The 12,005-nt window shown below is 42.7% G+C and overlaps 1 protein-coding gene across 3 annotated transcripts in view; it reads left to right on the forward strand.

Annotated features, from left to right (window-relative positions):
• The window catches only part of FARP2 (FERM, ARH/RhoGEF and pleckstrin domain protein 2), a 143,489-nt gene that overhangs the window by 18,204 nt on the left and 113,280 nt on the right, over positions 1-12,005 (forward strand). The gene's annotated exons all lie outside the window — the stretch shown is intronic.

The following is a 12,005-nucleotide window of genomic DNA, read 5'->3' on the forward strand; positions in this document are numbered from 1 at the left end:
TGGGCTTGAGGGATCCTCCCGCCTCAGCCTCCCAATTGCTGGGATTGTAGGTGTAAGCCACCGTGCCCAGCCATAAGTTCTTTTTAAAATTATTTATTTTCATATGTAATACACAAATACATTCTTTTTTTCTAATTTTTTCTGGCTTTAAAGTAACATCTTCAGAAGCTTTTCCTGCTCTTAAAAAGTAGGGACAAGAAAATGAGTTTAAACTCTGGCAGGAGGTTTATTTATACTTGGGATTTATTTTGAGGAGCCAGGATGCTACACAGAAAATAAAGGGATTATTGAACTGTGCACCTTATTGCAGAATGCATTGCATGGGTGGGAAGGAGGGAAGAGGGAACACAGGGCAGGGCCCTTGGTGGGTGGGGCAGTAAAGCTCTGAGCAAGGTGGTCTCTGGCCTTGAGTGTTGTTTGAAGGCAAGTATGGAGGGTGTGGGAAGTCAAGGGGACCCAGATACTTTTCTGAATCTCTTATCTGAGGCGGAAGTGAAAGAGAATTTCATCAGGGCCATGGTAACTGAAACCGGTAGGACCTGTCTGTCCAACTCCCCACGTCACTTCCATTACTGGGAAGGAGGTCTGAAGCTGGGCAGCCCTTGAACTCTGAGAGTAGCGGTTGGCTGCCCTTTCACCGGCTCTTGATGACTTTCCTGCAGGAAAACATCTGGGAATTTAATTGGGCTCCCAAATCTTTTTTTAAGCAAGTGTTTAGAGGAGTTTCTGCCATGTAGCCATCCTCTAATAAACACATGTATTGCCAGTGTAGCAGGATACAGCCTCTGGAAATGCAATTGTCTGTGCCACTCTAGGGTTTGGTGTCAATGGACTGGTGTGTTGGGCCTGCCCTGAGTGGACTGAGTCCCCTCCTGGGGAAGTCCCCCTGCATAACCCCACAGAGGCAGACTTGTCCTGCTCCTTCTTCCTTGCTGCCTTTGGATCAAGGCTGGTTGCCTGACCCAAGCCTGCCATCACTATCTTGCTGTCATTTGTCTGCTGGTCTCATTCGTATGCTCTCTCTGCCTCTTGCCTTTACATTGGAACCAAGAGACAGACTGTGGTCAGGTGGTTTTTGCTGTTGGACCTGTACGCTGAGGCAGGCACTTGGCTACAGGGTGTTGGGTGCACTGAGCAGTGAGACCCCTGGCTGGGCGGGTCTGTCTTGGTGAAGACACCACATCCTGGTGCCTGCTTGCTGTCTCCCTGCTCCTGAAATGCAAGTTCTGGGAAGGAAAGGCTCTATTGTATCTACTTCTACACCTCCAGTGTTTGGAACAGGGCCTTGCTGAGTAAACGTGTTGAATGAATGAAATCAAAAGTTAGATTTAGTTAACAGACTTGAAGAATGTTTTGAATTTTTCCCTCTATAGCAGTGTTTTCTAACTTCAGGGATTCAATTTCGTTTTGTTTTGGGGTTTTCTGCCATATGCACATATCTTATCTGTCTTTTTACTAGATTTTTTTTTTCACTTACATCTTAAGCAGTGGTGTTCTTCCAGGGAGATGTGCTGATACTAAACTTGGAAAGCACTAGCTGCTTCTGGGTTTACATGGCCAGAAAACACTGACATTGTGTGGTGCTGTGCAGATCTCACAAGTTGATATTGGAAGTTGACATTTTAGGGACCTTTTTAACGTAGGGAAAATTTTGGCATTTCCAAAATTTTCCAAAAACGTTTTTTAAAATGTTTATATTTTGTTTTGGTGAAAATACTGACCAACTTGGCCTGAAGACCTCATTGTTGGTGCTCATGGCTGTCTATCCATGTACAATCTGTGGTGAGTGGTTTTATGTATGTCTGCAACAAATAAGCCCTGGCTATCCTCCTTGTATTTTTTTCAGAAAGTTGAGCTCTATAAGTCTCCAGTTTTATTTATGTCTCCCATCTCCCAGAGTGTGAAAATGAAAATTTATTTTCTATCAAGACAGCCTGCCACAAGAATGGCAAATGATTCTAGAGCAAAAACTGCTGACAGAGAAGCTAGTGGAGGTGATTGAGCACAGGGCTGTATTTTGTTTCTACTCTTTCCTTCTGGATCTAGAAATGCGTGCATGTTTATTCCTGCAGTACTTTCTGTCTAGATCAAGAAACACATGCTTGTTTATTCTTACAGCTCTGTTTTTCTTATTTCATTCCTGTGGTGCTTTCTCTCTAGATCTAGACACGTATGCTGTTTATTGTTGCCACTCGTAAGTCAAGATGATTTGAAGCTAGAAGCTGTTTAGTATATAAGAGTGTTGGTGGATAAAATGGAGCTGAAATGTTTTAACAGCTTTATAGAGAGATAATTCACAACCATACAGTTTACCCATTTGAAGTGTAAAATTCAGTGCTATTTAATATTCACAGAAATGTACACCTATCACCACAGTTAATTTTAGCCCATTTGATCACCCCACCTCCTCAACCTCCATCTCCCTTCCCCTCAGCTCTAAACAAACAGTAATCTGCTTTCTGTCTCTATCAGTTTTCTTGTTCTGGACATTTCATGTGAATACGATCATATACTGTGTAGTCTTTTATGACTGGCTTCTTTCACTTAGTCTATGTTTTGAAGGTTCATCCATGTTGTAACATGCAGCAATACTTCATTCTTTTCCATGGCTGAATCATATTTCATTGTATGGATATACCACATTTTATCTGTTCCTCAGTTGATGGGCATTTGGATTGTTTCCGCCTTTTGGCTATTATGTATAATGCTGCTATAAACATTCAAGTACAAGTTTTTATGTAGAAGTATGTTTTCATTTTTGAGAGGATAAAGTTGTCTCTTGATATCTTAGCAGGAGTGGGTTGAGGACCCTTGAGGATACCAGTATCCACAGGTGTTCAAATCCCTCATATAAAAAATGGAGTAGTATTTGCATATAACCTATTCACATCCTCTGGTGTACTTTATTTTATTTTTTATTTATTTTTTTTGAGATGGAATCTTGCTCTGTCACTCAAGCTGGAGTGCAGTGGCACAGTCTTGGCTCACTGCAACCTCTGCCTCCTGGGCTCAAGTGATTCTTTTTTTTTTTGTATTTTTTGTAGAGAGGGGTTTCACCATGTTAGCCAGGCTGATTTTGAACTCTTGATCTTAAGTGATCTGCCCACTTCGGCCTCCCAAAGTGCTGGGATTACAGGCATGAGCCACCATGCCCAGCCTATTTTTTTTATTCTTTTTTGTTGAGACAGGGTCTTGCTGTGTCACCCAGACTAGAGTGCAGTGGCACAGTCAAGACTCACTGCAGCCTTGACCTCCCCTGGCTTAGGTGATCCTCCTGCCTCAGCCTCCTGAGTAGCTGGGACTGCAGTCATGCACCACCATGCCTGGCTAATCTGTTAAATTTTTGTAGAGATAAGGTCTCCCCATGTTGCCCAGGTTGTTCTCAAACTCTTGGTCTCAAGCAATCCTCCTGCTTCAGCCTCCCAGAGTGCTGGGATTACAGGTATGAGAACCACACCTAGCCATAAACCAACTTGTAAACTGATTTTTGATCAGGAGAGAAATCTGTATGATTTATTCAGGGTTGAGCCCTATTTGTTGATATTGACTTCAATTATGTTTTATTTTAAGCCACTTTTGACATTTATTAACGGGATATTTAGCTAATCAAAGGTCAGTGACTAGGTTTTTTTTATATAGTAAAGTCTGATTTGTTTTTAGTTCATAAAACGAATTCTGTGGTTTTGGACATAGAAATTTGGCCTCATCTCCAAAGAATCTTGTTTTTGAGCCATAAATTTGTTTTAAAACCATCTGAAAGTTGTGTGTCAACTTGCCTTGTCTTGTGTGCTAACTCATGGAGTGGAAATACTCTGAGCTCCAGGCCACACCAGCTGTGAAAGTGTCTAACTCCATTGCTGGATGCAGTGGGAGGAGAGGTGAGGTACATATTGAGACCCCATTCTAGGAAGTCTTCCCAGGCTCTTTAGAGGGCAAGATGTCTAGAACAATTATACTCTCGTTAGTTCATAATTCACTCTTAGGTTTAGGAGTTAATGTGATTGAAAACTTTTCTATTATCTGAAAGGTTGTATTATGGAGAAGAGATATTTAAAGATTTAAAGAACAGTCTGGGATGCAGTTTAGAGGCGTAAGGCCTTGCCCTGGCAGCGTGTCCTTCACTTTTGCTGACAAGTGGGATTGCATCTGATGAGCACGAGGGTCTTCTTTATTATTGTTCATCTACTTCCTCGTGTCCCCTTTTCTTTAACATACAGTTTTTAGGGTAGACTTTCTTCCTCTTTCTTTTTTTCTGTAGAATTGCAGAGACTTTAGGTTGAATATGTGACAAGCAGGAGGACAAACTCTCAGCCATGAGGTTCCGTGCTAGAAGACCCTAACTTGCTATTTCAGTAAAAACTTAATGTTTTCATTCTGGCAGGAAGAGATAGTCAACATTCCAGTAAGTATTGTAGCCAGATGTTTGTCATTGCTCCACACGAACATCCTAAATATGGCGAATACACTGCCTTAGAACTTATTTTGGTCTGACCTCAAAAGAAACAGTTAGTAACTCAGCTTCTGAAATTTGGGGATAATAGAGGTTTTATACAAAAGCTCTTATGGGTTTCTGGGATACCAAGCTATTATGTGACTCTGCCCTAGCTTTTAAAACCTATTATTTTGTCTTGGAAAGTTGATCTGTTCCTTTGACCCTGATGCTCAAGAATGTGGTAGGGTGGTGCATAGCAGAGACGTGGACATTTTTATTCTTAGTTACCCAGTGGTGATGTTGGCACTCGCAGAGCCAGGTCCCCCACCAAGCCCTAACACACATACACAAGCAAGGTTGGTGTATCACAGTCTGTGTTAGATTACACAGCAAGGACGACTGATGAAGAAGTTAGGCCAGCAAATGGAAAAGAATAGGGAAATGTCATCCTGTTGGCCCCTGTACTAGTGAAAACCCCATGACAGTGGTTGTGTAGCAGAGAATAACCAAGTTATTTCAGGATCTCAGCAGAGGTTGTGGAAGTGAAACTTGCTGACTGGGTCACCTGGACTTGAACACCGTTACTTGAGCACCAGAGAGTTCTAGCACCTGATGTGGTTGGTCGCATATCAGGTGACACAGGGAGTGGCTGACTCGTGAGCTGTGAGCCCCAACTCAGAAACCCCTTCATCTACTCGCACCCGTGTAACTCCCCCATTTTCGATCAGGAAAGAATGTGATTCTGTTGTTATTTGTGGGAGGCCAGAAAAGCTGAGCTTGTACAGGTTGAGTATCCCTTATCTGACATGCTTGGGACCAGAAGAGTTTTGGATTTTTGTTTGTTTGTTTGTTTTTTAATGAGACAAAGTCTCGCTTCTTCGCCCAGGCTGGAGTGCAGTGGCGTGATCTCCGATCACTGCAACCTCCACCTCCTGGGTTCAAGCAATTCTCCTGTCTCAGCATCACAAGTAGCTGGGATTACAGGCACTTGCCACCATGCCCGGCTAATTTTTTGTATTTTTAGTAGAGACAGGGTTTCACAGTGTTGGTCAGGCTGATCTCGAACTCCTGACCTCAGGTGATCCACCCACCTCAGCCTCCCAAAGTGGTGGGATTACAGGCCTGAGCCACTGTGCCCGGCCAAGTTTTGGATTTTCTTCAGATTTTGAGATATTTGCATTATGCTTATTAGTCAAGCATCCTTAATCCGAAAATCCAAAATCTGAATTGTTCCATGAGCATTTCCTTTGAACATCATGTTGGCACTAAAATATTTTGAATTTTGGAGCATTTCAAATTTTTATGTTAGGGATGCCGAACCCATACTATATTTTACTTGACTGCCTCTGAATTGTCATTAACCTTCAGTTCTTCTCATCCCTCCCCTGAAACTTCAAATGCCTGCATTCTTGGCCCAACTCCCCACAAAGAGATCAGAGCCAGTAGGAGGAGAGGGTGGGTAGGGCATGTTGAACGTGCCTTGCCTCCACTGAGCAGGCTCTTCTGGGCCTCCATGACCAGCGTACTCATCCCCACTGTGTAGCTGGCTTCCATCTGGGGCAGGTTAAGACCAGGTTTTTAAATCTCAACCCTTACCCCATGATGGAGTGTGGACATGGGTCTCTTCGAGGACTGGAGATTAGGAGAAGGGATTCTTTGAAACAGTTTGGTCAGGTGCCCCACCTGGACCTGTAGCTAGAGGATAGGGTGCCATGAATGCCCATCTGATCCTGCTGAGGCCATGTAGATTGCAGGCCAGGGCAGGCCCCAGAGGACAGAAGTGCCCACAGTTCTCCTCTGCAGACCTTCCCTTAGCTGCCCAGGACACACCCCCTGGTCACATAGTACTTTCAGAAATGCCTGACGTTGTTGGCCTGTTCTGCTTGGCCACACTGAAATGTCTAGCTCCGGGTGGTTCTGCTGCTTCCCACATATCCCTAGAATTCATTTTGTTCCTGTTGGTGAGTATTGAGCTTGTTCCCCATGCTTGGATGTGACCAGCTGTGTAGCTGCATTCTCATGGGTGTCATCACATGCACGTGTGTGAATCAGCCCTCACTAGATGCTGTGAGATTGCTCTGGAAAGTGGCCGTGCCATCTTACATTTCCTTCCCCCGCACAGGCCCATCCTAGGGATTGCCTCGCGCTGCTGGTGTTCCGCCAGTCCCTTTGTTCTCTGTGTCCCTTTCCCTACTCTGGAAACCCCACTCTGCTCTGGGCCCTGTACCTGGCCTCTTGTGAGCTGTCAGTAGCACCACTCCTGGCCTGTTGATTGCTGCCACCAGCCACTTTGTCCTGGGGTTCTGCTCCTCTCTAGTGCCCACAGCCTTTTAGACTCAGCTGTACCCCAGCCTGCTGCTGTGTGTTGTATTGTTCGGAAATGGCTCAAGGTGCTCGAGGCAGAATTGAGGACTGCTGACTTTGAGAAGAGTTCACAGGCTCTGGAGCGTGGACCTCCCGCCTCAGCTCCCATCAGCCTGCCCTTCCATCAGGTACCTTTTGCTGATGCTATTTCTTTCTCACCCTCATTTCTTCCCCTCCATTCAGTCCTGGAACAAAACAGGCCTCAGAGCCCTCTTCCAGCTAGAAGGTGCAGTGCTTTTCCAGGTTCTGTTGGCGTTTCATTTCTAGGGAGCATTTTTAGGTCATATCAGCATCACATAAAGAAGCTAATTCTACATTATTGATCTTTTTTAGAGACGGGGTTTTACTGTGTTGCCCAGGCTGGTCGCGAACTCCATGGCTGAGGCAGTCTGCCCGCCTCGGCTTCCCAAAGTGCTGGGATAACAGGCGTGAGCCACCACGACTGGCCCATTATTGATCATTGTTAGGTATAGAAAGTAATCAAGAATCTCCAGAGAGCCGATGGTAGAATTATAGTTATCTCTGTTCTTTGAAAGAGTGCATTCTGCTTTTTTACCTTACAGAGTGTTACATGTATATCTTTTAAGTTACATGATTATTTCATAAATTATGTGTTCACAGTGGTTAACACTTGCACTGCAGCACCTCAGCTTTGTGGGGATGAAGCTGCCCCTGATGAGGCCCCCCAAGTCCTTTCCTGCATGTCAGTCAAAGGCCCATGGGGTTCCATTAGGTGGCCCCCATCTGGCATGTTTGGAGATTAGCAAGAGACCATGTGGTGGGAATGGAGCAGATGGCATCTAGGCAGGCTTCTGCTTACCTGGAAGGGAATGGAACTCCACCCAGCATGTGATGACTTGCCCAGAGCCAGGCCAGGGCAAGAGTGGAGCCTTTGGGTGACATTGCAGTGACCCAGGACATGGCTTGGGTAGTAGGGAGCAGGGGAGGTGGTGAGAACTGTTTGCATCCTGGAGAAATTTTGAAGGTGGAGTCTGCAGAATCTTCTGGTGCTGATGTGGAGGATCAGAATCCCAGGAGCCAAGATGGCACGAGGTCTGGGCCTGAGCTCCCATGTCCTGCACTAGGGTGGGGTGAGCTGCTTTGGTTTGGGGTCATGTGGAGTTTGAGAGGCTCCTTAAGCATCTGAGTGAAGGGTTCTCAGGCACTGGGCTTGGTGAGAAGGAAGGTTGCTGCTATGTCCTCAAGGAATGTGAGCTTTTTTCAGTGCACCAGGTGCAAGGGGCCATTGCTGTGACCTTCCAGAAGGTGCTAACATTGCCCTTCTGTGAAGCCACCGCTGTTATCACAATAGGTCATGGTGAATGCCAAGCGTCAGAATATCTTTGACACTTGGTACTCACCATGACCTACTGGAAGCCTTTGGGTGACATTGCAGTCACCCAGAGACAGCTTTTCTAAACTGTCATCAATCTTCAACTTTTGGACTTTTATTCTTAGAGAAATTTAGACTGGTCATTAGAGAGAAACATGAAAAGTATCTGTTGCCCCTTCCAAACTACTGTTATTAGGGTGCTCTGAAATGTTCTGTGCACGAGTGATGCTTTCCATGTACAGTTTTGCACTTTATGTAGCAGCTTCTTTTTGCCACAGTGGCAGAGGGGATCCCAGTCCTACTTAAAGGCTTTTTCTGGTTTCCAGGAAAGTCAGAAAGATATTCTTTCCTCCTTGATCCACAATCTTAAATACTTGCCTGAAACTAATAAACTTCTCAGAAGCTGGAGATGTTCTCATCCTGGAGATGCAACTGATTAAATTCATGGATTAATCTAAAATATATTTCTCTAAAATAAATATAATATTCCTGATTATGAAAAAAATATGTTCTTTCTTAATCATCTGATTTTAGATATTCATGATGTTTTCTGATAATTACACTTTTTAGATTTTTTGGTCCTTACTAATATGCATCCATATGTTTTTTGCATGTATTGATAATTGATTAAAAAAAGAAAGAAAAAATATTTTGTTATGCTAGCCAAAAAAAAAAAAGATATTTGAAATTTAAAGTCAGATCTTTGTAACAGAAGAAAAGCCTCTTTTCTATTAAAGCAGTTTTCAATTAAGGCAACTCAAACATGGTTTAAAGGCTCTAGACATTACTGTCCTCGAAAAATATTGGAACATACGTGCTAAAAATGCACAATGAGCTCTTTTAAACATGTTAAATTAGGGTCATTCTGCTTTATAGTTGTTTGCCTCTGGCTTCAATTTACATCAGTTTTAAATTTCTTAAAAACATATAAGATAATAGAAAGATATCGTAAATTTAATAATGAGTATTAATTGTATTAAGAAATGAAATACAAAATTGGACTTGTTAGTATATTAACATAAAAACCATCTTGCAAGTCTTTCATCAGCTCTTAGTAAAACACAGGATTTCATAATGAATGCTCAAATTTTACTTATTTAGAGGAATCAAATTTGGAGAAAATTGAGTAGAGGAAGGCAAACGTGTTTTGAAAAATGGTTGCTCTAAAGTAGATTATAAAAACTAAAACTCTTTTATTGCTCTTAATTTTCCTCAGTTAAGAAATTGATGCTGCTTTTTAAATTATTCACGTCAAGTGGTTTATAAAATAACAGTATTTTGTTGTATGTTGTACATTTTCTATCCAAGGAAATTTTTTTTGTATATTTCTTAAATTAAAAAATTTATACATCAAACAAAAAATTCAGGCAATATAAATGAGTAGGATGGGCACAGTGGCTCACACGTACAATCCCAGCACTTTTGGAGGCCCAGGAAAGTGGATCACTTAAACTCAGGAGCCTGAAACAAGCCTGGGCAACATAACAAAACTGTCTCTACTAGAAATACAAAAGTTCTCCAGGCATGGTGGCTCATGCCTGTAGTCCCAGCTACTTGGGAGGCTGGGGTGGGAGGATCACCTGAAGCCCAGAGGTGGAGGTTGCAGTGAGCCATGATTGCACCACTGCACTCCAGCCTGGGCAACAGAGCCAGACCTTGTCTCAAAAAAAGAGAAAGAAAAATTTTAATTACCTATTTGCCCACACCCAGAATCAACGTCTTCAACATTTAGGTCATATCATCCACTTAACTCTTCTAGACACTGTTTGCACTTGTTTATGGACTTTTAAATACACACACCCCATCTGTATCACTACTTTTGTCCTTTTGGTTACTTAAGTACTGAGAAGAATTAGCTTCCCATTGTGAATGTGCATATATATATATATACATTTCTCTTTTGACCTCCAGTAATTTTTATTTTATGAATGTCAACACTATGGGTATTTGTCCAGAGGTATGTATAACTGTTACATCTTAATGGGCATAATGTTACTGAGCAAAAGGGCTGGCTGCCTGACACGCATATGGCACCAGCTTGTTTTGATTCGATTTTTTTAGAGACGGGGTCTTGCTCCATCACCCAGGCTGGAGTGCATTAGCATAATCATAACTCACTGCAGCCTTGAACTCCGAGGCTTAAGTGACCCACCTATCTCAGCCTTCCAAGTAGCTGGGACTACAGGTGTGCCCCACCACACCTAGCCAGTTGAAAAATAATTTAAAAATATTTTTTGAGATGGGGTCCCACTATTATTACTCAGGCTGGCTTCAAACTCCTGGCCCCAAGTCATCCCTAGCCTGATTCTCTTGGGTACCTGGGATTACAGAGGCGAGTCATTGCACCCCACTCAGCACTGGATTCTAAGAAAATAAAAGCTTTATTGCCGGTCAACCAACAAGGAGACAGGAGGCCGGCTCAGATCTGTCTCCCCATTCTGTCCATAAGACAGTATATTTAAGGGAGAGATTTTGGGGGAAGCATTTAAAGGTTGGTTAGTGATTGTCAAAGGGAAAGGGGAGGTTTGGAAAGTCCCCTGGGCACGTGCAGCTCTCTCTTCATGCTTCCTCATGCGTCGCATGTGCAAATTCATGGAGAGTGAGTATGAACCGTGAAGAAATTCCAGCTGTGATGTCAGCAAGCTCCTTCTGCACAGACTCCAGTTGGTCACCTTGGCTCCCACCAATTTCAGCCAGGTTTGTTATCTTACAAGCAGAGGGAGTCTCAGCAAGCTGCTTTTTTCTTATCTGCCACCCTGTAACTCAAGCATTCCTGTTAGTCACTGGTTTCTTTAACTGTTTGGGGCATGGTTTCAATAACACTTTTTCCTCTAATAAGTGTCCTTTTTTTGAATCACTTAGTGCCTTTTTGGCCTAAATTCAACCATGTAACCAAGATCCCCTTGCTTTTTTTTGTTGTTGTTTTTTATTTTAAATATGCTTGGGATACCTCAGCCTTTCTGAATCATTTAAGAGAGACAGAGAGAGAGTGTGGTACAGAGATTTTTTCAAAAAACTTACCCAGTAGTAGAGGTTCTAGCCAGAGCAATTAGGAAAAAAGAAAAGGAGGAAGGAGGAAAGAAAGGAAGAGAGGGAGGACATCCACATTGGAAAGGAGGTAAAACTATTTACAGAAGACATTACCTTATATATAGAAAATCTTAAGACACCTACCTTTAAAAAAAAAACTATTAGAACTAATAATTTCAGGAAAGTTGCAGGATACAAGATAGATTGTATTTCTATACACTAGCAATGAACTGTTCCAAAATAAAATTAACAAAATTGTTTTATTTGCAATGGCATTAAAAATAATAAAATACTTTGGATTCAATTTAACAAAAGAACCTTAAAACTTCTCCACTGAAAATTATAAAACTATTGAAAAAAATCAAAGATAATCTAAATAAGTTGAAAGACAGACAATGTTCATGGATCAGAAAACTTAATATTGTTAAGATGGCAATGCTCTGAAACTGCTCTACAGATTCAATGTGATTGCCATCAAAATCCCAGCTAGCTTTCTAGTAGAAATTGACAGTGGATCTTAAAATGTATATAGAAGTGCAGGTGATAGCCAAAACCTAAAATAGCCAAAAACAGTCTCACAACAGAAGAAAGTTGGAGGACTTACAGTTTTCTTTCTTTTTTTTTTTTTTTTCCAGAAAAGGATATTTTTTATTCAAGTAACTGCAAATAGGAAACCAGAGGGGGAGCCCCAGGCTGGGACAAACCATGGCGACCCCTCCCCGACAGAACAGGGGGAGGAGGTGGCCCCTACACCCTTTGTGGTCGATTCGGGCCCCCTTGCTCACTCTGCTGCAGCATCCAAGGGGCAGGGCCCCACCTTCCCTGGGACTGGGGTAGTCGGTCACC

Source organism: Aotus nancymaae, unplaced genomic scaffold (assembly GCF_030222135.1).
Source record: "Aotus nancymaae isolate 86718 unplaced genomic scaffold, 86718_ANA_hifiasm-v0.15.2.pri h1tg000031l, whole genome shotgun sequence".
In the NCBI taxonomy this organism is placed as follows: Eukaryota; Metazoa; Chordata; class Mammalia; order Primates; family Aotidae; genus Aotus; species Aotus nancymaae.